A 23,495-nucleotide genomic window follows, 5' to 3' on the forward strand; every position below is an offset into this window, starting at 1 on the left:
ACAAATCGGGAAAATTGCTTGCTTGGCAGATAAAAAAAAGGAAAGAACAAAATACCATACATAGAATAATCGTGGAAGACAAAGAGATTGATGATCCGAAAGGTATAAGAAAAGGACTTGTGGACTTTTATTGACATTTATACAAGAGGAAAGATAAGGTCAACATAAAAAAAAATAGAGGAATACTTAATAGAGAAAGGGGTGCAGAAGATTCCGACAAAAGAAAGAGATAACCTAAATGAGAAGATTGAATTTGAGGAGATTAGAAACGCAATAAAAGATATAAAAATTGGAAAGACGCCGGGACCAGATGGACTTAGTGCAAGATATTACAAAGAATGGTTATGAATAGCATTCTATCAAACAGAGAAATACCAGAGACTTGGAAAGAAGCCTACATTACTTTAATTCCCAAGCAAGACTCTGATTTCCAAACAGTTCCAGTAATCAAGGGGGCAGCAATCTTTAAAAATTGGCAAAGAGAAATTTCAAGGTATATCTGGCAGGGTAAGAAGCCGAGGATAAAATTTAAGATATTAACAGATGCAAAAGAAAGAGGAGGCTTCGCCCTGCCAGACCTGAAATTATACTACGAAGCATCTTGCCTCTGTTGGTTAAAGGAATGGATGAAATTAGAAGATACGGATGTGTTAGATTTAGAAGGTTTTGATAACAGATTTGGGTGGCATGCGTATTTGTGGTATGACAAGAAACGGGTTCATAAAGGATTTGAAAATCATATTATAAGAGGGTCCTTGATTGAAGTATGGGAAAGATGTAAAAATCTGTTGGAACAAAAAACCCCATATTGGTTATCACCGTTGGAAGCGATGAGTGTGAAGAAAGTCAATATGACAGGGGGTTGGGTAACATATGAGAAATTAATATGTAAAAGTGAAGGAAAATGGAAAATGAGACCATTTGAAGAAGTTAAGAATTATGTGATGATTGGCTGCATTACTTTCAAGTTAATGAGATGTTTAGAAAAGATTTAAACCAAAGGGGTTTTGCTGATAAAGAATCCAATTTTCAGACAGACATATTAAACAATGATTATAAGATCTTAGCAAAAATGTATAAAATATTGCTGGAATGGAATACGAAGGGTGAGGAGGTAAAATCAGTGATGATTGATTGGGCCAAAGATATAGGACATAACATACAAATGGAGGATTGGGAAAAACTCTGGAAAGATGGTTTAAGATTCATTGCATGTACTGCTTTAAAAGAAAATGCTATGAAAATGATGTATCGATGGTATATAACCCCCGTAAAGTTAGCAAAAATGTATAAGACAAGTAACAAATGTTGGAAATGTAAAGAAAAGGAAGGTACTTTCTTTCATATGTGGTGGGAGTGTAAGAAGGTAAAATGCTTCTGGGAAATGATTTATAATGAATTGAAGAAAATGTTGAAATATACATTTACTAAGAAACCAGAAGCATTTTTACTAGGCATTACAGGGAATGAGATAAATAAGAAAGAGAAGAAGTTGTTTTTATATGCAGTGACAGCAGCAAGAATATTGATGGCTCAGAAATGGAAGCAAGAGGAGCTGCCTACGATAGAAGAATGGAGAACTAAAATGATGGACTATGTGGAATTGGACAGAATGACAGGAAGGATCCGGAATCGACGAGATCAAAGATTTACAGAAGATTGGGAGAAGTTTATTCAATATTTGCAAAAACTAAGTGATAACCAGATTACGTTTGTAAGTTTTAAAGAAGCTCTGTGATGTGAAAATGTAACAATAAGTAAAAATAATGAATTGAATCTAATAGTCTTAATAACAAGGGGTAGGAATGTGTTTGGCACTGGAAGAAGCGGACCATTTGGATCCCTTCCAGTCGGGATTCAGGCCTCATCATGGGACTGAAACTGCCTTGGTCGCACTGGTTGATGATCTCCGGCGGGCTAGGGACAAAGGTGAGAGCTGTTTCCTAGTTCTGCTGGATCTCTCAGCGGCGTTTGATACCATCGACCATGACATCCTTCTGGACCGTCTTGAGGGGCTGGGAGCTGGGGGCACTGTCATACAGTGGTTCCGCTCCTTCCTCCTGGGCCGTGTTCAGAAAGTGGTGGTGGGGGATGAGTGTTCAGACCCCTGGCCGCTCACTTGTGGGGTGCCTCAGGGTTCTGTCCTCTCCCCCATGCTTTTCAACATCTACATGCAGCCGCTGGGAGAGATCATCAGGAGGTTTGGGCTGGGTGTTCATCAGTATGCAGATGATACCCAGCTCTACCTCTCTTTTAAATCAGAACCAGTGAAGGCGGTAAAGGTCCTGTGTGAGTGTCTGGAGGCGGTTGGAGGATGGATGGCGGTTAACAGATTGAGGTTGAATCCTGACAAGACAGAAGTACTGTTTTTGGGGGACAGGAGGCGGGCAGGTGTGGAGGATTCCCTGGTCCTGAATGGGGTAACTGTGCCCCTGAAGGACCAGGTGCGCAGCCTGGGAGTCATTTTGGACTCACAGCTGTCCATGGAGGCACAGGTCAAATCTGTATCCAGGGCAGCTGTTTACCAGCTCCATCTGGTACGTAGGCTGAGACCCTATCTGCCTGCGGACTGTCTCGCCAGAGTGGTACATGCTCTGGTTATCTCCCGCTTGGACTACTGCAATGCGCTCTACGTGGGGCTACCTTTGAAGGTGACCCGGAAACTACAACTAATACAGAATGCGGCAGCTAGACTGGTGACTGGGAGCGGCCGCCGAGACCATATAACACCGGTCTTGAAAGACCTACATTGGCTCCCAGTACGTTTCCGAGCACAATTCAAAGTGTTGGTGCTGACCTTTAAAGCCCTAAATGGCCTCGGTCCAGTATATCTGAAGGAGCGTCTCCTCCCCCATCGTTCTGCCCGGACACTGAGGTCCAGCTCCGAGGGCCTTCTGGCGGTTCCCTCACTGCGAGAGGCCAAGTTGCAGGGAACCAGGCAGAGGGCCTTCTCGGTGGTGGCGCCCGCCCTGTGGAATGCCCTCCCATCGGATGTCAAGGCGATGGACAACTACCTGACATTCAGAAGACATCTGAAGGCAGCCCTGTTCAGGGAAGTTTTTAATATGTGACATTTTAGTGTATTTTTTATCTCTGTTGGAAGCCGCCCAGAGTGGCTGGGGAAACCCAGCCAGATGGGCGGGGTACAAATAATAAATTATTATTATTATTATTATTATTAAAAGTAATAAAATGAAGGAAGCTCAGACAAATTGAGGGAAGTCAAAAATGGAATTAAGATGTAAGTAAGAAGCTGAAATGTACAATTTTGTTTTTTGTATTTGTAAACCAATAAAAATATAATTTAAAAATAAATAAATCTTGGCGCGATCTCAAAGTCAAAGCAAAATTCCTTTTTTTGTGCTTTGATTTAATCAACGATCAATGTTCTTTTGTACCAGTGAACATCAGTAAGCTGATTTTTGTTTTAAAAAAGTAAACTGCAGATTGCAGCAGTTTGGAGTCCTGGGAATATGACTGAAGTGCAACATAAAAATACTTTATAAATTGTCAGTGCTGCCTCTAGGTCCCAGCTCACAGAGGACCAACGCTAGGCTGTGGTAATGTATAAAAGTCTTTATTGAAGTTCAGTTTCCATTTCAAAGCCACAGCGTGCAGCCCTACGTCTTAACCCCTAGATAGGCAAAGTCCCGTCTGAGTCTCCTCCCCTCTGACACCAGTTTAAGATCCTAGCCCTGCTCCACCTTTTCCGCTGCTCTCTCCTCCTCTGGGTCCTCCTGCCCGCTGGGGTATTGCCCTTTCTGGACTCTTCCGATGCTGAGTCGCTTAGCTCCTCCCCCTGCCTCCAGCGGGCTTTAGGACCCGGTTCCCAATCCTCATTCTCTGCTGTCCCGCGCTCCTGTACATTTGAACTTGCCTCTCGCGCCAACCCAGTGACCTTTCTCCTAACCGTTACACTACTTCTATCACTGCTTCCCTCTTCCGGGACACTGGCCGGATCTGACCTCCCCTCCGTTGCCCGACTCTCCGATGGAGGCGTGGTCAGCCCTGCCTCGTCTTCTCTTCCTGTTGGGGAATGCACTGACCCCGATACTTGGGACCCTTCCCCCCCACTCTGCTCTGGTGGGGAAGCTGGTCCTGATTTCCAACTACTGCTCTGAGAATCCCTGCTGCCCCCTTGCTCCTGGGGCGTTACCCCTGGGAACCCCCTGCCCCTGGCCACTGGCGCCCCCTTCTGTGAATCTTCCGATTCGCTGGAGAGGCTCATGGAATCCCTCGGACCACTGTCCTCTTCTCCTACGCTCCCCTCGGATTCTTCCCCTTCGCTCTCCATTTCCCTTCTTCCCTGTGCCTCTGCTCCTGAGCCCCTGACATAAATGTATAAAAATAAATGCTTAAAATAAATAAAAATAAATACTTAAAAAAACACACACAACAACAACAGAAGAAGACCATAGCAATTTGGTGATTTGGAATCCCAAAATCTGAGGAGAAACTTGAATGGGGAACATTTCACAAGCATTTCTCTCTCCTCACCCCCAGTTAATGTTGGAATAAAGGACCATGACATGAATGGTGGCATGGGGTCTGGTGAAGGATATATTTTACTCAGCACATAACTGAGTGCAGACTTAGAAGTTCTGGGTCTTTTGAATTTAAATACCCCTCTTATTGGTACGCTATATTTACTCAAATCTAATGTTCACCATTTATGGTCAAATTAAGTTGTGAAAATTAAGGTGTGTGTTAAATTCAATGGCACATTTACATTCACCAGCAAATGCTTTTTTTTGTTTCTTTTTTTAATCAAAATTTTATTGAGTTTTCCATATTTTATTTCAATTCAATGCACATATTCACAACTTATATTATTTGCTCAGAGGGAGCATTGACCTCCTTCCCTCCCTCTTTCTGACTTCTCTATAACATTAACATATATACTGCATTTCCATAATCACTTCTTTACCTTATACAGTGGTGCCCCGCAAGATGAATGCCTCACAAGACGAAAAACTCGCTAGACGAAAGAGTTTTCTGTCTTTTGAGGTGCTTCGCAAGACGAATTTCCCTATGGGCTTGCTTCGCAAGACGAAATGTCTTGCGAGTTCTTGCAAGTTTTTTTCCTTTCCCCCCCTTTTTCTAAGCCGCTAATAGCCGCTAAGCCGCTAATAGCCGCTAAGCCGCTAAGCCGCTAATAGCACTAAGCCGCTAAGCCGCTAATAGCCGTGCTTCGCAAGACGAAAAAACCGCAAGACGAAGAGACTCTGGGAACGAATTAATTTCGTCTTGCGAGGCACCACTGTATCAGCATTTTTAAAAAAATCACTCTCTCATTTGTAAATTAGCATTTTAATTTCACATTACTAAACATTTCATGTTAAAGCTACAAACGTTTTCAAGTAAGTACAGTTTTCTTTCAAATAATAAATAAATTTGCTCCAGTCCTTTTGAAATCTTTCATCGGGTCATTCCTGATTTTCCCTGTCAAATTTGCCAACTCCGCAAATTCTACCATCTTTATCTGCCAGTCCTCCAATGTGGGGAGTTCCATCTTTGGGCCAGGAGGATTCTTGCTGCCGTTGTGGTGTACACGAATAAATTTAAATCTTTTTAATGAATTTCTTCACTAATTAGCCCCAGTAAGAATGCCTCTGTTTTTTTACTGAAATTATATTTTAGTATCTTTTTTAATTCACTGTAAATAATATCCCAGAAGGCCTTAACTTTGGTGCAGGTCCACCACATATGTAGGAAGTTTCCTTCCTTCACCCTACATTTCCAACATGATTTATCCTGACGCCTATACATTTTGGCAAGCTCCTGGTTTCTCTTCAGATAGTATAAATCTTTCGCCTTTTACTTTTTTTGGTTTCAAGCTTCTGAAAATTGAGATGTGCATTAGATTCAATGGTGCATTACACTCGAGTAAATATGGTAAACAAACAATATAACTTTACGTGTGTATTGATGAGCTCTGAACGGACATTCACCAGGGATGGGAAAGAAATTCCATTTGGTTCTCATTTCAAAACAAGCCTAACTAATTCACACTTCCTGAAACATTATGAGGACCAAAACACAGCAATCCTTCATAATTCGCACTGCTCTGAATTTTGCAATGCAGTTCTCCAGCCAAATAGCACATAGCCACAAAAAAAGCCCTGCTGTACCTCATTCTTTTTAGGGGAAATAACATTGTAAAAATGGGTAACCTAGGCAAGATTGCATACAAACATGTGTAGATTAGGCGAAATCTGCATTAAAATGCTAATGGATTTTCATAAGGATTTTAAAATTAAATAAATTTGCGAACTAATGTGGCAATGTAGAGAACTGAGCTTAAGATATAAAGAATGAGAAACTGAAGTTGAGAAATTTTCCCATCTCTAGCAGTGACGAACATGGAAAGAGATGTTGGAGTCAATGAAAGCATGGTTTTCCTGTCTATGGGTGTGAAAAGAAGGTAAAATGAATGTCAGGGATAAACAGAAAATGATGCTGATTCAATGTCCTTATTAAAAAAAACTGTGGTGGAGTGGAGTTGCATTTGGGATGTCGTTCTAGTGCCTCATCTCAAAAATAATATAATTGTGATTGAAAAGGTGTGGGTGTGGGCAACCAAGATATTCAGGAAGTAGGGGCACCTTATGAAAAAATGGGTGAAGTGTTTGAGGCTTTCTAGTGTAGGGAAATGACAAGGTTAATAAAAATTATGCACGGTGTGGTGAGAGCAGAGATTTTCTCCTCTCCTGATGCTGATAAAACTTGATAAAAAATATCCAATAAAACTGATTGGCAGGAGCATCGGAGAAGATAAAAGAAAGCACATCTTCAGGCAACACTTGATTTATCGCATAAAATCTGTATACCACTCAAAAAAACCCAAAACACCTCTAAGTGATTTACATAAGACACACTTTAAAATAATCAATAAAAAGTCAGGAATTAAAAGCAAGTAGGCCTTAAAAATTCAAAATGTAAATAAAACCAGCAGTTAAAATATACACATAAAAATTCATATATTGCAATGCCTGCCCATTTACCTTAGTTCTCAAACTTAATCCGTTCCGGAAGTCTGTTCCAAAACCAAAGCGTTCCAAAACCAAGGTGTGCTTTCCCATAGAAGGTAATGCAAAACTAATCAATCTGTTCCAGACTTTTAAAAACAACCCTTAAAACAGCAATTTAACATGAATTTTACTATCTAACAAGGCCATTGATCCATAAAATGAAAGCAATAATCAATGTACTGTACTATAAAATAAATAAGACAGTATTGTAGATGATAAAAATGAAAATCTAATTGTTTTCTTTCCTGCACTGATGATAGTCATTGTTTGGATGGGGGGCTTTTATTCATTTCCACAGTCACACAATAAATCAATCAGTAGCTGAACTGGGTTCCAAACAGCCACAAAAACAAATTAACCAAAAAAGCCTCAAACACAAAAACACAAAATAAATAGCAAAATCAAAAGCACCAAACTTAATCTATTCCAGAAGTTTGTTCGACTTCCGAAATGTTCAAAAACCAAGGCGCAGCTTCTGATTGGTGCAGGTGCCCCAGAAACAATAGCTGACTACTGCATCGGACATTTGGCTTCCGAAAAACGTTCAAAAACCGGAACACTAACTTCCGGGTTTTCAGAGTTTGAGAACCAAAGCATTTGAGAACCAAGGTGTTTGAGAACCAAGGTACCACTGTATTCGGGTAGGCTTGTCTAAACAAAAACGTTTTAAGCAGGTGCTGAAAATTATATTTCAATTATATGTCACTGAGCAGGGAGTTGAGGGGTGAAGTGCCGCCATGAGGTAAGATTGATTTCTTACAAGTGAGGAAGGGCTCTGAGTGGCACTTGTAAAAGTGCCAGTTCTGCAGATCAAGTGGTCAAGTGCACATACAGAGCGTTCTATAGTTAATTCGTAGAATTCGCCTCATGATGTTGGTCATTTGCCTGGAACAAAACTCCACAAGGGTTAAAAATGTGTAGACTTATGGGGACTCCCAACAGCACAGAGTCTTCTAAGCACATTCAGTCAAACACTGTGGGAGGTACCCCCATACATGGTGTGGCGTTTGCCCATTCTTTGGGGATACGTTTGTCTTGGGGGAGAGAAAGGGTGAATAGGTTGACCAATAAGAAAGCCCGGAGGTGGAGCCTACCTGATTTTGAGGCTCAGCCCAGAGGTTTTGACAGTTAGTTCGGTTGGTTCTTTTTTTGTGGGGGGGAGATAAAGGAGTCAGAGTGAGTTAGAGACAGGGACAAGACTGAGAGGGAATAGAGTGACAGCGTTTTGAATATACAATGGTGCCTCGCAAGACGAAATTAATCCGTTCCGTGAGGCTCTTCGTATAGCGGTTTTTTCGTCTTGTGAAGCAAGCCCATTGACAGCTTAGCGGATTAGCGCTATTAACGGTTTAGCGGCTTTTAGCGATCAACTGTTAAGCGGCTTATCAGAGGATCAGCTGATAAGCGGCTTAGCGGTTTAGGAAAAGTGGGGGAAAGCGGAAAAACCCCGCAGGAACTCGCAAGACATTTCGTCTTGCGAAGCAAGCCCATAGGGAAATTCGTTTTGCGAAGCGCCTCCAAAATGGAAAACCCTTTCGTCTAGCGGGTTTTCCGTCTTGCGAGGCGTTCGTCTTGCGGGGCACTACTGTATTTTGAAACTTGTTTGTATTTGAAATAAACTTTAATCTTCATTATTAACTCTCCCTGACTGAGACTCAATACTTCACCAGAGAACCCTGGGTCTTTTCCACAAAATTGGTGGCAGCGGAAGATTAAAGTAGTGGGGTACAGGTCAATAGTCCATGAAATGACAGAGCGCTCTGTACGAACGCCACACATGGGGATATTGTGGGGGGCATTTGCATGTGTGCCCCATGTAACTTTTAATCCTTGCCATAGGAGCCAAGTCCTAGGGGTCAAGGTCCCTTTGTCCCCCCCAATAAAATATTTGAGGGGACCACCCCCCAAAGTCGATGGGCATTGTCATTCAAATGGTGTGCATGTGCCACATCTTGTGATTGATTATGTGGGGCAGTGCTTAGCTTCCCCCCCCCCAAAAAAAAACATTTTATTCAAGTTTGCATCCCTGACCCCTGCACTGATGCTATAAGAGGACAACTTAAATTACTTCAAAATGGATTGGATAACTTCATGGAGGAGAGGTGTATGAAAGGCTGTAACCTGATGGCTGCCAGGAATGTCCGGATTCAGGGACAGTACTAACCCCTTGGTAAACACATTTTTATTCTAGCAGGCTTCTGCTTGCTGAGTACCTGGTATTTAATTTTATTTTTAAAGGTTGCTCCTTATCTGTGGTCTCTGCCTCTGCCGTATTTCAATTGAAGGCATTGCTTTTATGTGTTGCAAGTTACCTTGAGAAATGCATGGGTGGGTGGGGAAGAAATCTTTAGAGAAATAAATGAAATAAATTGATACCATATGCTAGCAAAGGCGATTGTCTTGGTTACGGCTAGGGAGGCCAAGATTTGCCAGTTTCCCTGCTCTCAGTTCCTCATTTTTCCACTTAAAATTGGTTCACGTTTGTGCAGCAATTTGAAAAAACGAAGCAAACCAAAACCCTCTGGAAACTTATTTGGTGTTCTAGTGCTAATTTCTCCTAATCAACACATCACTGTATTCCATTTGGATGTATTCCCCTGATATATACATTTTTAAAAACAATGTTTGGCTGGAGAACCAAGTTCTGAAATTGACGGTGTCCATGGGATGTGTTTTCGTTCACATATTGGTTTGGAAAGTGTGGGTATGATAGATTCAGCTTGAACCGTGAACTGAATCAGATCTCTTTTGCACCCCCAGTTATGACTTTCTGAAATCACTAAGTTTTGGGAAACAAGAATGCTGAAGTCCATTGACTTTTGGTGTGATCCAACAGGGTTCCTCTTATGCTCTTGGTGTTTGTTGCTGTGTAAAGTAAATACTGGGACGCGGGTGGCGCTGTGGGTTAAACCACAGAGCCTAGGGCTTGCCGATCAGAAGGTCGGTGGTTTGAATCCCCGCAACGGGGTGAGCTCCCGTTGCTCAGTCCCTGCTCCTGCCCACCTAGCAGTTTGAAAGCAAGTCAAAGTGCAAGTAGATAAATAGGTACTGCTCTGGTGGGAAGGTAAATGGTGTTTCCGTGCGCTGCTCTGGTTCGCCCAGAAGCTGTCTATGGACAAACGCTGGCTCCCTCGGCCAGTAAAGTGAGATGAGTGCCGCAACCCCATAGTCGGTCACGATTGGATCTAATGGTCAGGGATCTAAAGTAAATACATTGGATCTAAAGTAAATACCAGGGATGCGGGTGGCACTGTGGGTAAAACCTCAGCGCCTAGGACTTGCCGATCGCATGGTCGGCGGTTCAAATCCCCGCAGCGGGGTGAGCTCCCATCGTTCGGTCCCTGGTCCTGCCAACTTAGCAGTTTGAAATCACCCCCGGGTGCAAGTAGATAAATAGGGACCGCTTTATAGCGGGAAGGTAAATGGCGTTCTGTGTGCTGTGCTGGCTCGCCAGATGCAGCTTGTCACGCTGGCCACGTAACCCGGAAGTGTCTGCGGACAGCGCTGGCTCCCGGCCTATGAGCGCACAACCCTAGAGTCTGTCAAGACTGGCCCGTACGGGCAGGAGTACCTTTACCTTTTACCTTTAAAGTAAGTACCAGGCAAGCCAACTCAATCTTTGTTGGAAGAGGTCCTGGTGCATGTGTGTGACATCACACATGCCGCAGCTTCAGTGACTGGCTCCTCCAGAGCACTTGGACTCCCCTGGATGTTGGGACGTTGCACACGTGATATCACATACACAAAAATCTTGGGGGTAACCTGGCTCCTCTTGGCTCTTCTATGCACTGCTGTGTGCGCGCACATTGTTTTGTATAAGAGTGCAATGCATTTGGCCTGTTTCTGTTCTGGAATAAAACCTGAAGAAGCAAAATTGAAAAAAAAAAAAATGTTTGGAGCCAGCCAGAGCTCGCTAAAGTTTTCCACCGGACTTTATTCTGTTTACACTAGAAGCTTATTAAATGTTTCACCCCTGAGTCGGCTGGAATCAGGATTAGTCCCACCCTCATAAAACCCCTCTAATTGTCCTCTGTGTAATGGGCATGCATAATATGTAATTAATTGTCATGCATTATTAACCAGCGAACAAAATGCAAATTGGGATAGCTTTGGGGGCAAATAAAGTGCTTACCCATTAAGAAATTTCTGTTTTTCACTGCAATATTTAAAGAAGACAAAACACAGCGTTCGGCAGTCAGCTCCTTTTACATTGCAGGGGTCAAACCTTCTGTTACTTGGAATGGAAAAGTAACCATCTTAATGTATTGATGGTAATAGCTGGCATGAACTGTTTAGTTCTGCATAGTTTAAATACACCTCACCCGTTCTAAGATGTCAAGGCAAGGCCTCCTGTTTTTCTTAGGAACTCCAGCCCTTACCAGGACTAAGCCACTGATCTTAACCTCTACCCCTTGTTCCTTATCAGTTTTGCAGCATAGTTGGCTGCTGGAAATATGAATAACTGCAGCTGGATTTCCTAGGCAGACTTCATGAAGCAACTGCTACTTGGGCCACTAGGCGGTGTTTGTTTCTCTAGGGCCTTCGTCGGGCATTACTAGGGCCAGCCCACCCATGAGGTGGACTGAGGCAACTACCTTAAGCAGTGGCAATGCCCCCACAAGTGCCCCACCTGCCCCTGCTGCTGCCACTGAATAAGCAAAGCAAAGTGTTGGCTTCTGGTGAGATATTGCTGGAAACTCCTTCATGCCCCTGGTAAATGAGGTTTCAGCAGCAAAATGGGATAGGCTGCCCCTGTCATGTGAAGTGGAACATTGTGGATAAGTGTGCTAGCTCTGCCAGCTCCAGTGCCATTTTCACTGCCCTCCAGAACAGAGAGCAGAGATACCAAAGTGGTGCTCTCCAGATGTTGTGGACTGTAGCTCCCATTGGGCTTGGCCATTGACCATGCTGGCAGCTGCAGAAGAAGTCTCTCGGGCACCTGGGGTGGTGTGCCCAGGGGCGGGGCGAACCGCTCATAGGGGCGAACCGCTCATAGGGGCAGGGCAGCACCCATAGGGAGGGGTGAGACTAGGTGTGCAGTGCCCATAGGGATGGGGAGGGACAGGATGGGACCTCAGCCACCCTAAAGCTAGGGGGGAGGCAGCGGGCAGACAGCGCTGAACCTGTGGGCGCCTGAGACGTCTGGCTCAGGCAGGCTGCAGCAGGCCCCGTGGTGAGTGCCGCCCGCCATTTTGTCACCCCCGTCCAGGTGACACCTGGGGCAGGCCGCCTCCCCACGCCCCCCTTCCTACGCCCCTGCATGCTGGCTGAAGCTGATGGGAGGTGTAGTTAAAAATATCTGCAGGGCACCATGTTGGCTACCTCTGAGGAAATGGGTGATTTGCCCATGTGGCTCATCGGAAGTGGAAACAAGTTTGCATGTATTGCTGCACTGTAGTTATTACGAGGATCTACGCCTGACCTTTATTGCCCCAGTTCTACAAAAGCTTAAAAATGAATCAGAACTTCAATGTATGAGAGCCTTGGTAGAAGATAAGGTTCCTGTAATCACGATCAATGTTGCTAAATTCTGTGCAGCCGCTATCAGGCGCAGAAAACAAGAGCTTTCCAATGTCAACATGCAGGCGAAGGCAAATACTTAATTTTATTCATGCTGTCCAATCTTAAATTGTTGTTATGGCCTAATCTGTATTGAAATTGTCCTTTGTTTTTTCCGGTGTTGTGTTTCGCTGACTAGCTGTACGAGTCAATCTGGTCTGTGACCGTTTAATAAAATTTGATTTGAAATGGGTGACTTTGTAGAGTGGGGACCTTTTGTACCTCTTGGAGGTTGTTGGTGTATTTGTAAATAATGGACAATCAGGGGTCTAAAACACATGGGAAACCTTCATGACAAGATCAGTCATTACATCAGGGATAGATGTTTTGAACTGCAGCTTCCCACCCGAAAGCTCCTCACTTCACAAGGTCACTTAGAGGGTGATGAGAATGGGAAGAGGGGAGCAGACTGACCACTGCTAACCCATGTGAAAATTTAACCCATTCACTGGTGCCTGAAGAGAACTTGATTCTAGATCCAAACGGAGTTCCACATTCCTATCTGATGGTTGCCTTCCTGCCCCATCTTTCTACTTGTCCAGCCCACTGATTATGGCCTGATGTCCTGGTCTTAACCCACCCCCCCATTAGGATTTGCCTTTGGCCTGTAGCTCCAAGGCTGACCCACTAATATTCTTTTAACAATCCCAAGATCCCAAGTTTATTTTGTGCAGATGCCTAATTTGAATATTTCTTAGAAAACCTTGGTATGAGAAGCAAATAATCATTCTTTATTTCTACTAGAGTGAGTGTAGAGTGAGTCATATGAAGAAGAGTTTACATGAAAAGAAATAATGCAACAGTTCTTTATGGGGGGGTGGCATTGCAGTCTATTTTCTTGTTTTTATCAGGCCATAGCAAAATGCAATGAGGGGGCTGAGTGTTGTGGCATGAATGCTAAAAGGTGAGAGGCATTGCTAAGTATCACATCTTAGGATTTGTGTTTTGCATATTTTTGCAATGTGGGGGTCAGTTTGCTTGATGGGGACAAGGTGTGGTATATCGAACAAAATATTAGAGACTGTCTTGGAAGATACTCGGTGGGGACAAAGCAGAAACATATCTAACAGAGCAATCACAGCTGTGTCTGCTCAGTAAGTCATACTGAATTAAGTGGGACTCACTCCCAGGTAAATTGGGTTAGGATTTAAGCCTAAATCAGACATGTGAATGTAATTTTGCACAATGACGGGTAATATGTGCCTGTCTGTCCCCTCTACCGCAACATCATGTGAAGAAGAAGAAGAAGAGTTTGGATTTGATATCCCACCTTTCACTCCCTTTAAGGAGTCTCAAAGCGGCTAACATTCTCCTTTCCCTTCCTCCCCCACAACAAACACTCTGTGAGGTGAGTGGGGCTGAGAGACTTCAAAGAAGTGTGACTGGCCTAAGGTCACCCAGCAGCTGCATGTGGAGGAGCGGAGACGCGAACCCAGTTCCCCAGATTACGAGACTACCGTTCTTAACCACTACACCACACTGGCTCTTGTGATGACTGGCATGTGTGAATTACGATCACTGATCAAGCACCGCAGACAGAACTTGCACCTCACCTCGCACGCAATATCAGAATCAGCTCACACATTTGGCTGAGAGTCATCATGCACTCAGAAATGAAATACATGCACATATCAAGCAGGACTCTTGATATCTCTTGGCCTGATTTGAATTGCAACCTTTGTTTCTGTGAGCGTCTTCTTATTGGCTCTATCTTCAAGTTGAGCTCCACATACCTGACTAGTCTCATCCTGAATATCCCACCACTATTTCCACAGCCAGTCCAATGCAAATTGTTGACCACATCATCTGTGCAACTAGTTTAGGCTCTTTGAGGTTTTAGAGAGGTATACTTTACTTCTCACCCACCCCTTTCCTCTTGGTGATTATAATGGAAAGGCTACTCTCGAGCTTTGTCAAATAGCACTGGTGTCCTCTGCCCTGCTATACTGAAATAAAGCAAAATATATGGGCCATCCTGTTATTAACTTTATATTTCTAACTCAAGTGTGATCATATCAGTAATGGAAGCATTTTGGCTTGCTTCCCAGAAACCATTTTCCTTTCCATTTGCAAGCCACCAAAGCATAGCATTAACTTTATAAACTGTTGCACTCCTTGAAAACAACTCAGATGCAGGGGGCTATGAAAGTTGAAGCAAATATGCAGAGTTTTAGAAGCTGTCTGCAGCAGAGTGGAAAACGTGGCTCGATGGCTGATCTGGAAGATAATGTGGAGTCTCTCTCCTCCCCTGACTTCTGTCTTTGGAAAGAAATGGAAATGCAGTCTTTTGAATCTGTGCAGAGAAATGAAAAACCTGTCTGAGAAATCCCAGAGGGAAGAGAAAGGGAATTGTATTATGTGCAAAAGCATATGGCGGTAGAGATAGAATCCACAAAGCTGCTCAGCAAAGCAGCATGTATGCACTTCACATGGTGAGGCTGGAATGCAGTACCTTGCAACATTATTGCTGCATTCAGAAGGCTTGAGACTCTTCAGAACAAGAATACAGACTAGCTTCAATGCTGACTTTAATAGCTCAGTTCCTCCCTGCATATAGCCACAAACAGACTTCTACTCTTCTACCCCCTTCCCCTTCCAATCTAGCAAAACTCCAGGGATGGATCAGCCATTGGTTAATCCATGGCAGGAATCCCCAAACTCGGCCCGCCAACTGTTTTGGGACTACAACTCCCATCATCCCTAGCTAACAGGACCAGTGGTCAGGGATGATGGGAATTGTAGTCCCAAAATTCAGACAACTGCATATTTTGAAGGATAGCTGCGTTTCAGTGCTTGTTTTCTCTCAGAAAGTGTCAGTCAGTCAGTCAGTTTTATTGCACATAGCCAAAGGCTGCCGCAGTGTACACAGAATCATTCAACAATTAAAAGAAAATATACTGGATTGATACAAAAAACTTAAAACATTTATGTTATCAAGACATTACCTACTCTAAACAGAACTATAAAAGTACCCTAATACAGTGGTGCCTCGCAAGACGAAATTAATCCGTTCCGCGAGACTCTTCGTCTTGCGGTTTTTTCGTCTTGCGAAGCATGGCTATTAGCGGCTTAGCGGCTTGGCAGCTATTAGCGGCTTAGCAGCTTAGCGGCTATTAACAGCTTAGCGGCTTAGCAGCTATTAGTGGCTTAGCGGCTTTAAGAAAAAGGAAACAAACTCGCAAGAACTCGCAAGACGTTTCGTCTTGCGAAGCAAGCCCATAGGGAAATTTGTCTTGCAGAACGACTCAAAAAACGGAAAACTCTTTCGTCTAGCGAGTTTTTCGTCTTGCGAGGCATTCGTCTTGCGGGGTACCACTGTATACAAATTAAGACATAGCCAGGGTAGCCACCAACTGTAAAGGAGATGAATTTATTTGACCCTATCTACATCAAGCTATATTCTGTCTCTCAGAAAGTGTGACTTGGGTAGATTTTCCTTTAAATGTGTTTGGTGCTGCAGGAATCGTAGGTGGGACAACATTGTCACTCTGCACATAGTAATCAGCATTGTCCTGGAATTTGAGGTGTGCCGTGAATTGGTTTGATATGAGATGCATTTCTATGCAGTGACCATTGTGCTATTATCGCTAGATATGATGCAGGATAGAATGGCATACTGAGCTGCTTTTAGGCTGCAGAATTTTATTAAGGATCACAGCCTCCCATTTTGCATTGCATCGCTGTGGCTCACTTGCACCGGTCAGCTTTCTGTTCCTGGAGCAGAGCACAAAACTTAAGGTGAAACACTACAATACAACACATCTTATAGTACGTATCAACCCATTTAAAACCACCAGGAGAACCTACATAGTAGCAAAACAATAGTATTGTTGCAAGCTTTACCCTGTCATCACACCGTTACCCTTCAGTGGGGTGCCAATTTGAGGTAATTTTGCCTGTACCTTCCTGCCAAACATGATAGCTGGTGTTGTGCCTGTAGAACAGTGAGCAATGGTTGGATAACTCCAGAGAAATAATAATAATAATAATCCCTTCATAGCTGCTCCCTCCGTTGTAGCAATCTATAGGACTTTCTTGATGCCCTCAAAAATCTTTCAATGTTGCCATCTGCCTGTGGCCAACAGGTCTGATTTTTCAATGTTTGAGCACAAGTCTGAAAACGAAGAAAATTGCTAGTGTTTAACAGGTGGCCCATTAACACTTTTCATAGTAAGTGGGTGTGCCCACAAAATGAAAAAAAATAATAATTCTCTAAATTGGGGATTACAGCATTTGCTGTCGTAGTGGAGGTGACCATTTCAGCCTCTGGATAATGGCTACAACAATCAATATCAACCAAATAACAATCCTAAAATGTCCTCACTATCTGCAAGATAACAAAAATAGGCAACAACTTCTACCCACGATGATGGCAGAAGGGGAGAAAGTGGTGAAAAGTGGTTCTGTTTGAAGTAGCTGGAAAGAGGTTTACACCATCCAACTGTCTTAGGGATTCCACTCTGGATTTGTGTAGGGTATATGCTGTATATGCTTTATAACTGTTTAACTAGTTAACTAGTTATTCTGAAAGGAAGGAGAGAGACTCTCTTAATTAATTAATTAATTAATTAATTAAGAGACTCTCAAGGTTATTTTTCTCACTTTTAGCTAAACCCAGTCTTGGATTAGTAATTGAAAATGCAAACTGTGAAGAAAGTTAAGAGATAAGTGTATCAAGTCCTCCATCAATGTATTTTATAACCCCAATGATGAGTTGAGTTGTCGGCAATATGCATTCATTGAAGCTATGTCCTAAAAACATTTGTAATATTTCACTTAATAAAACAAGAACACTCGTCTGAATGTCACTGTTCTCAAAATATCTGTTTTGGTATACTGTAATGTGTAATTTTAACCAGCTAATTAACAAATTAATGAATGATGGATTCTAAATGCTTTTTTGCTTGACAGTCTTAGAATATTCTGGGTATGCAGAGTAGATGGCTTGAGAGCCCTGGTCTCAAAGGTTAGAAGGTTAACAGCTTTCCTCTAACAAAATTGTAATGGATGGGAGATAATTATGGAAGCGAGGAGAAAGTGATATGGTCCAATTAGTCAATTTCTGTTCCCTATCTACATAGCTTGGACTATGACAAGGCCAAAAGTGATTATTGCAATTTTTGAAAGATGTTCCATTTCCAAGTAATTGTGCCAATATTTCTTTCTGTAAATCACATTTTTCATATCCTCAGTATCAGAATAATTCCTGTTCAGGTTACTAAGCGGCCTGCTTTACACATCACATTGTCAAAATATGTCTTAGTATGAACAAGCAAATATGCTAGGTACACAGTTAAATAATCATGGTATTTTAATCTCCCCCAGCTCAAGATTGGGAGCTAAGACAAAGTTTGGCTCATAGTTTGTCTTATTCCAAGCAGATCATAAGCTGTAGCCAAGGTTTGTTCTTCACTTATCACTCATGGTTTGCTCAGGGGAGAAAAAACACAAGCCTGGATTAGTTGCAATACCAAAACAAACCATAGATTATTTCTTGGTAGTGTGATGGCAACAAGGATGAAAAAGTGGCCTCAATTTTCTAACTGTGGACCAGCAGCCTTGCTCTTTCCCACTTAGCCATGGTTTGATTTAGTGCTCAGTGCAAATAAGACCAGCATGTTGAGTACCACAGGGAGTGAAAGCGAAGGGTCGCTTGGATAAATGTGCTAGACCTATCTGGAATATTCCTAGAATAGCTGGGATAGATTTGTGTCATTAACATGCAGCGGAGCATCTTAACACTTTTTTTTTTTACTGGCGCGTGAAAGGTTTATGCAACTCTGAGCTAAATATATTCTGATTGCCCAGCTGCACCCCTATCTGGACAGGGATAATAATAATAATAATAATAATAATAATAATAATAATAATAATAATAAAAAATTATTTATATCCCGCCCTCCCCAGCTGAAGCTGGGCTCAGGGCGGCTAACAACAATCAAAACAATCCAACGATTCTAAAAACATTTCATTATAAAAATTAATTAAAATCAAATTAATGGCAACCATTAAGCAAAATTCTGTGTAGATTGCCAGAGGAGGGGGGTCAGGCTGCGCCCTGACCAAAGGCCTGGTGGAACAGCTCTGTCTTGCAGGCCCTGCGGAAAGATGTCAAGTCCCGCAAGGCCCTAGTCTCTTGTGACAGAGCATTCCACCAGATTGGAGCCGCGGCCGAGAAGGCCCTGGCTCTAGTTGAGGCCAGCAATTGGCAGCCAGTGTAATTTCTGGCGTAATTTCTGTCTTCTATGCTCTGCTAATCTCTAGGTGTGATTACTACGACACGTTACACGTAGGGCTGCTTCTGAAGATGGTTTGGAAACTTCAGCTGGTGCAGAATTCAGCAGTCAAGTTGCTCATTGGGACAAGGTGGTTTGAGCATACTGGCCTGACAGCACTGGCTTCCAATTGCATGTTCAGACCCAGAAACCTGCCCCCCAAATAAATTCACACTTGACTCAAATTTTGGCAGAATTTAGGCCACAACTTTATTGATTACAGAAAGTGATTGGTTGCATAGGCTCTTGGTTTGACTAGCTCCCTGCACCCTTGCAGGTAGCATTGACCCAGAGCTCCAGCATAGGTCAGCCAAGGGTGAACACCGGGATAAGCAGAAAGCCGGGAACCGGCTATCTCCACCACCCAAATGTCCCCCTGGACTCAGGCACGGGCACCTGGATTCCTTTAATGGAATACCCTTCACATAGGGATGGTGAGAGAATTCTCCCATCCCTATCACCTGAACCAGAGCCTATCTGCAACCTTACAAGTTGTGACGATTTGCTACATGGCAGGCGAAACTCAAACGGCAACAGCCAATCAGCTTAGTGGGGGAAATTCCTGCCGTGCCCCTGTCCCAATGACAGATGACACATGACGGCATAGCAAGGTCAAGCGCAAAACCCTAAAAGTAGGGAGAGGTGGGTGGATGTTCCGAATGCACGTGCTGAAAGAGGAAGCTCTGGGTCACGTGCATGGGCATATATATAGGTCCCTCAAACCATTTAGACTGCGTCCCGTTGGCCAGATTGCACCCAGCTACGAGGGAGCTGACCAATGTAACCTCCCACAACACAGGGTGTCAGTTATCCAGGTCTCATCGCAATACGTGCCCTCTTTAAGGGAGGACCCGATTTAGCTTCTGCACCCAATTCAAAGTGCTGGTTTTGATATATAAAGCCTTAAACAGCTCAGGACCACAATACCTTCAAGGACTACCTCTCCCAATGTGAGCTGACCCAGACCCTGTGATCACCATCTGAGGCCCTTCTTTGTGTACTTCCTCCATGCGAGGTCCATTACATATCTTAGGCACCAGTCAAAAACATTCCTTTTCTCCCTGGCCTTTGGCTAATTAAACAATCTATGGTCTTTTCAACTGTGTGTGGGGTAGGAGATTACAGATGTTATTAGAGCATGTATTTTTTGTGTTTCTATATTGTAAACCATGCTGTGATCTTTGGATGAAGGGTGGTATAGAAATTTAATTAATAAACAACAACAAAGCATTATTGTAAAAATGCAAAAGGAAACCCAAGCATGAGAAATTAGTTTATTTATTGTCTAATCAAAGCAGCTGTGTCATGTTCAGAACAGTAAAATTCCATTATAGTAACTTGTTTTAAAAGATTCTCAAAATTAAATGAATGTAGTCAATGATGTACTTGTGAAATTTCTAGCTAAGACTTCTCCTTCTACACTGTATGTATGTAATGGTAGCCAGTAAACCAAATGGGTCTATTACGTTAATTTGTATTTTACTTCTCTCCATAACTCTGAATCTTTTAATGTGTACAATCTTATTTTCTAGATTAATGCTCAATATGAAACAAAATGGTTAGAGGACTTTCCCCCCCAGTGAAATGGCATGATGGTTGGCTGCTAAAATTACAATAATATCTGCTTGGCTGGACTAATTAGCCCAGTACTTTTTAAAAGGATGGCTCCAGGTTGCTTTTTCTGGCATAATTAAGAATTGGATATTACAAATTAGTGAGCCTTTCTCTTTGATGGCATCTGAGTTTTACTTTCTAGGCCTGTTCATCTAAGGGCTAATTACATTTTTTAAAGAGTGAGCAATCTCCACCATCTATTAGCTCCAAACATCCTGTACATAGCCTTTCCAAGGGCTCCACTTGATTGCTTTCTCCACGCCCAACATACAACATGCTCATAACTCTATCTACATTGGCTTTCATGAGGAGAGGGTAAAATTCCTTTGTGGTAGCCTGTTCACAACTTATTGGAGACACTGGATTCTCACTGGATTCTTCTCAAGTGAAGGTCTTTAATGGCTTGAGAAGTTCAATACCTCCCATACAATTAAATCAAAGCTGCTTTCAAATTAATGGAAGTATTTCCAAAAACGACAGAAAGATCAACATAGCGAATCAAATCAATCCTGTGGCTGGTACCTAGAAACTAGAAAACTGGGAAGGAAATCCATGGCCCTCCCAGATGTTCTTGGACTCCCATCCCCATCAGCCCCAGCCAGTTTAGCCAATGGTCAGGGATGATGTGAGTTGTAGTCCAGTGACACCTGGAGGGGCACAAGATCCCCTCCTCCCCAGACTGTACCATTTGCAACTGATCTACACCACTGCCATAGCTTCACAGACAAGTGAGCCCGTGGACTTCTTCATGGAGTATTTCTGCTATAATGCAGATGCCATGAAATTCTACTCCAGATTGATCCAGAGTAGATTCCAATATATAGTTAGCAGAGTAAAAACTTGAACACGTTGCAGGATTCCCAAAAATAGACCAGAGGCAATAATTTTTTTATCCAGCAGAGCTTTTCTGGGCAAATGAGCATAACGGTCAGAAATCCAACACATTCAGGATTGGCCCTGTCCATAAGAAATCCAGTTGCAGCAGACTTGACTTAAACTTACAATAACTGAAAGGTAAAAGGTAAAGGACCCCTGACAGTTAAGTCCAGTCGCAGATGACTCTGGAGTTGCGGTGCTCATCTCGCTTTACGGGCCGAGGGAGCCGGTGTTTGTCCACAGACAGTTTTTCTGGGTCATGTGGCCAGCATGACTAAGCCACTTCTGGCGCAATGGAACACTGAAACCAGAGCAGCACATGGAAACGGCGTTTATCTTCCCACCTATTTATCTACTTGCACTTTTTTGGCATGCTTTCGAATTGCTAGGTTGACAGGAGCTGGGACCAAGCAACGGGAGCTCACCCCATCGCGGGGATTCGAACTGCCAACCTTCTGATCAGCAAGCCCAAGAGGCTCTGTGGTTTAGACCACAGCATCACCCACATCCCTACAATAACTTATAATAAGACTAAACCCTAACACTATATACAGAACACCACACCAGAAGGAAAGAGAGAAAGAGAAAGTGAAACCCAGGTTCCTTCTGGCCTTACTATTATAGTCAGCATGACCTTGACAGAAGAGATAAGAGAACCAGTTTAAATCAACTGTACTCAGCTTCTCTGAAGGAATAACCCAAACATCACGAACCTTCTGTTAGTTTCTGTTATCATCCTGAGGTAAAGTTCTTAACCCGAGTTTCTATTTCTGGATTAGTGGAGTCTGTAAACTGAAGCATCTGTAAGCTGAAGTGTCTGTGACCTGAGGTACCACTGTACCTTTTAATTACTTTACAATTCCACCCAATGTGGCAAAACATCCCTTCTTTCTCTTTATACTTCCAACATACAGTGGTACCTCGGGTTAAGAACTTAATTCGTTCCGGAGGTTCGTTCTTAACCTGAAACTGTTCTTAACCTGAGGTACCACTTTAGCTAATGGGGCCTCCCGCTGCTGCGCTGCCACCATGCGATTTCTGTTCTCATCCTGAAGCAAAGTTCTTAACCCGTGATTCTATTTCTGGGTTTGTGGAGTCTGTAACCTGAAACGTTTGTAACTCGAGGTACCACTGTATATTAGAACTTGTGAACTCTGCGGGACGTCTGAGTAGCAGGAAGGTCATGTCTACCTTAGGAGAAACAGGAATGTCCCACACCCTCAGTTTACTTACCTGGACTGTACGTCAGTGGTTGCAAAGCACGGACAGTGGGTTCTGGTGAGATCTTGTGAGATTTTGGCAAGATCTTGCTGGAAACTGATCAGGCAGACAGGACACCCACAGGAACATGATCTCTTCTGCCTCTGCCACCCAAGGCACCAGGTTCACCCCACCTCATGGGTGGGCCAGCCCTGCTGAGTAGATATAATAGGATAGCATTGGTACTAACCAATTTCTAGCTTCTGCAGAAGCAGTTGCTTCAGAATTAGATCTTACTTAATCAACAGCAAGTTTCAAGAACTTGAACAAAGATATGAGCAGCAAGTTCAATGATGAACAGCCATTGCCCAAAGTAGAGGCCACTGCTACTGAAGAAATTCAGAAAGGACAAATAAATCTGAGTGACCAGTTAAATGAGCACAGACAGATTTAAAAATATGTGAGTCAGCCATTTCCAATAGCATCCAAAACCCTGTGTTTTTTTTTTAAAGAAACAACTGGCAGCTTTAGATAACAAAAATAGAAGGTGTAATTTAAGTAGTTGGAAGAAGACATGTTGATAGCATATATAGAGGATTTATTTGCAACACTCCTGGGTTCAGAATCAAAATGTTTCTGTAGAAAGAGCTTATTGTATTAACTAAACCTATGCCAAAAAAGCAGATTTTAGATAGAGATGTGCCTTGACTTTTAAAGATCTAAGTTCAAGAGTCCTGGCATTAAAGATGGACAATCCAAATTTCAGATTAGATGGCAATCAGTTTTTACTTCTAATGCCTCATTCACCTATAACTTCATGAAAAGGGTGTGAATTGTGCTTTGCCACAGGCAGGCTGATAAAGGAAGAGATTCAATATAAATGGCTCTTTCCCTTTAGATGTGTTTAGATAGATTATAATATAATTCCTTCCTGGAGAAT

At 42.9% G+C, this 23,495-nt stretch overlaps 1 long non-coding RNA gene across 1 annotated transcript in view; it reads right to left on the reverse strand.

Moving 5' to 3' along the window:
- Positions 1 to 23,495, reverse strand: part of LOC309327236 — a 621,761-nt gene that overhangs the window by 242,078 nt on the left and 356,188 nt on the right. The window contains exon 2 of the long non-coding RNA XR_014150462.1: positions 15,563 to 15,905. This is a non-coding gene — a long non-coding RNA (uncharacterized lncRNA). The remainder of the gene's footprint in view (positions 1 to 15,562; positions 15,906 to 23,495) is intronic.

The sequence above is a fragment of the Podarcis erhardii genome (genome assembly GCF_964252035.2).
Source record: "Podarcis erhardii genome assembly, chromosome: 13".
Classification (NCBI taxonomy): Eukaryota; Metazoa; Chordata; class Lepidosauria; order Squamata; family Lacertidae; genus Podarcis; species Podarcis erhardii.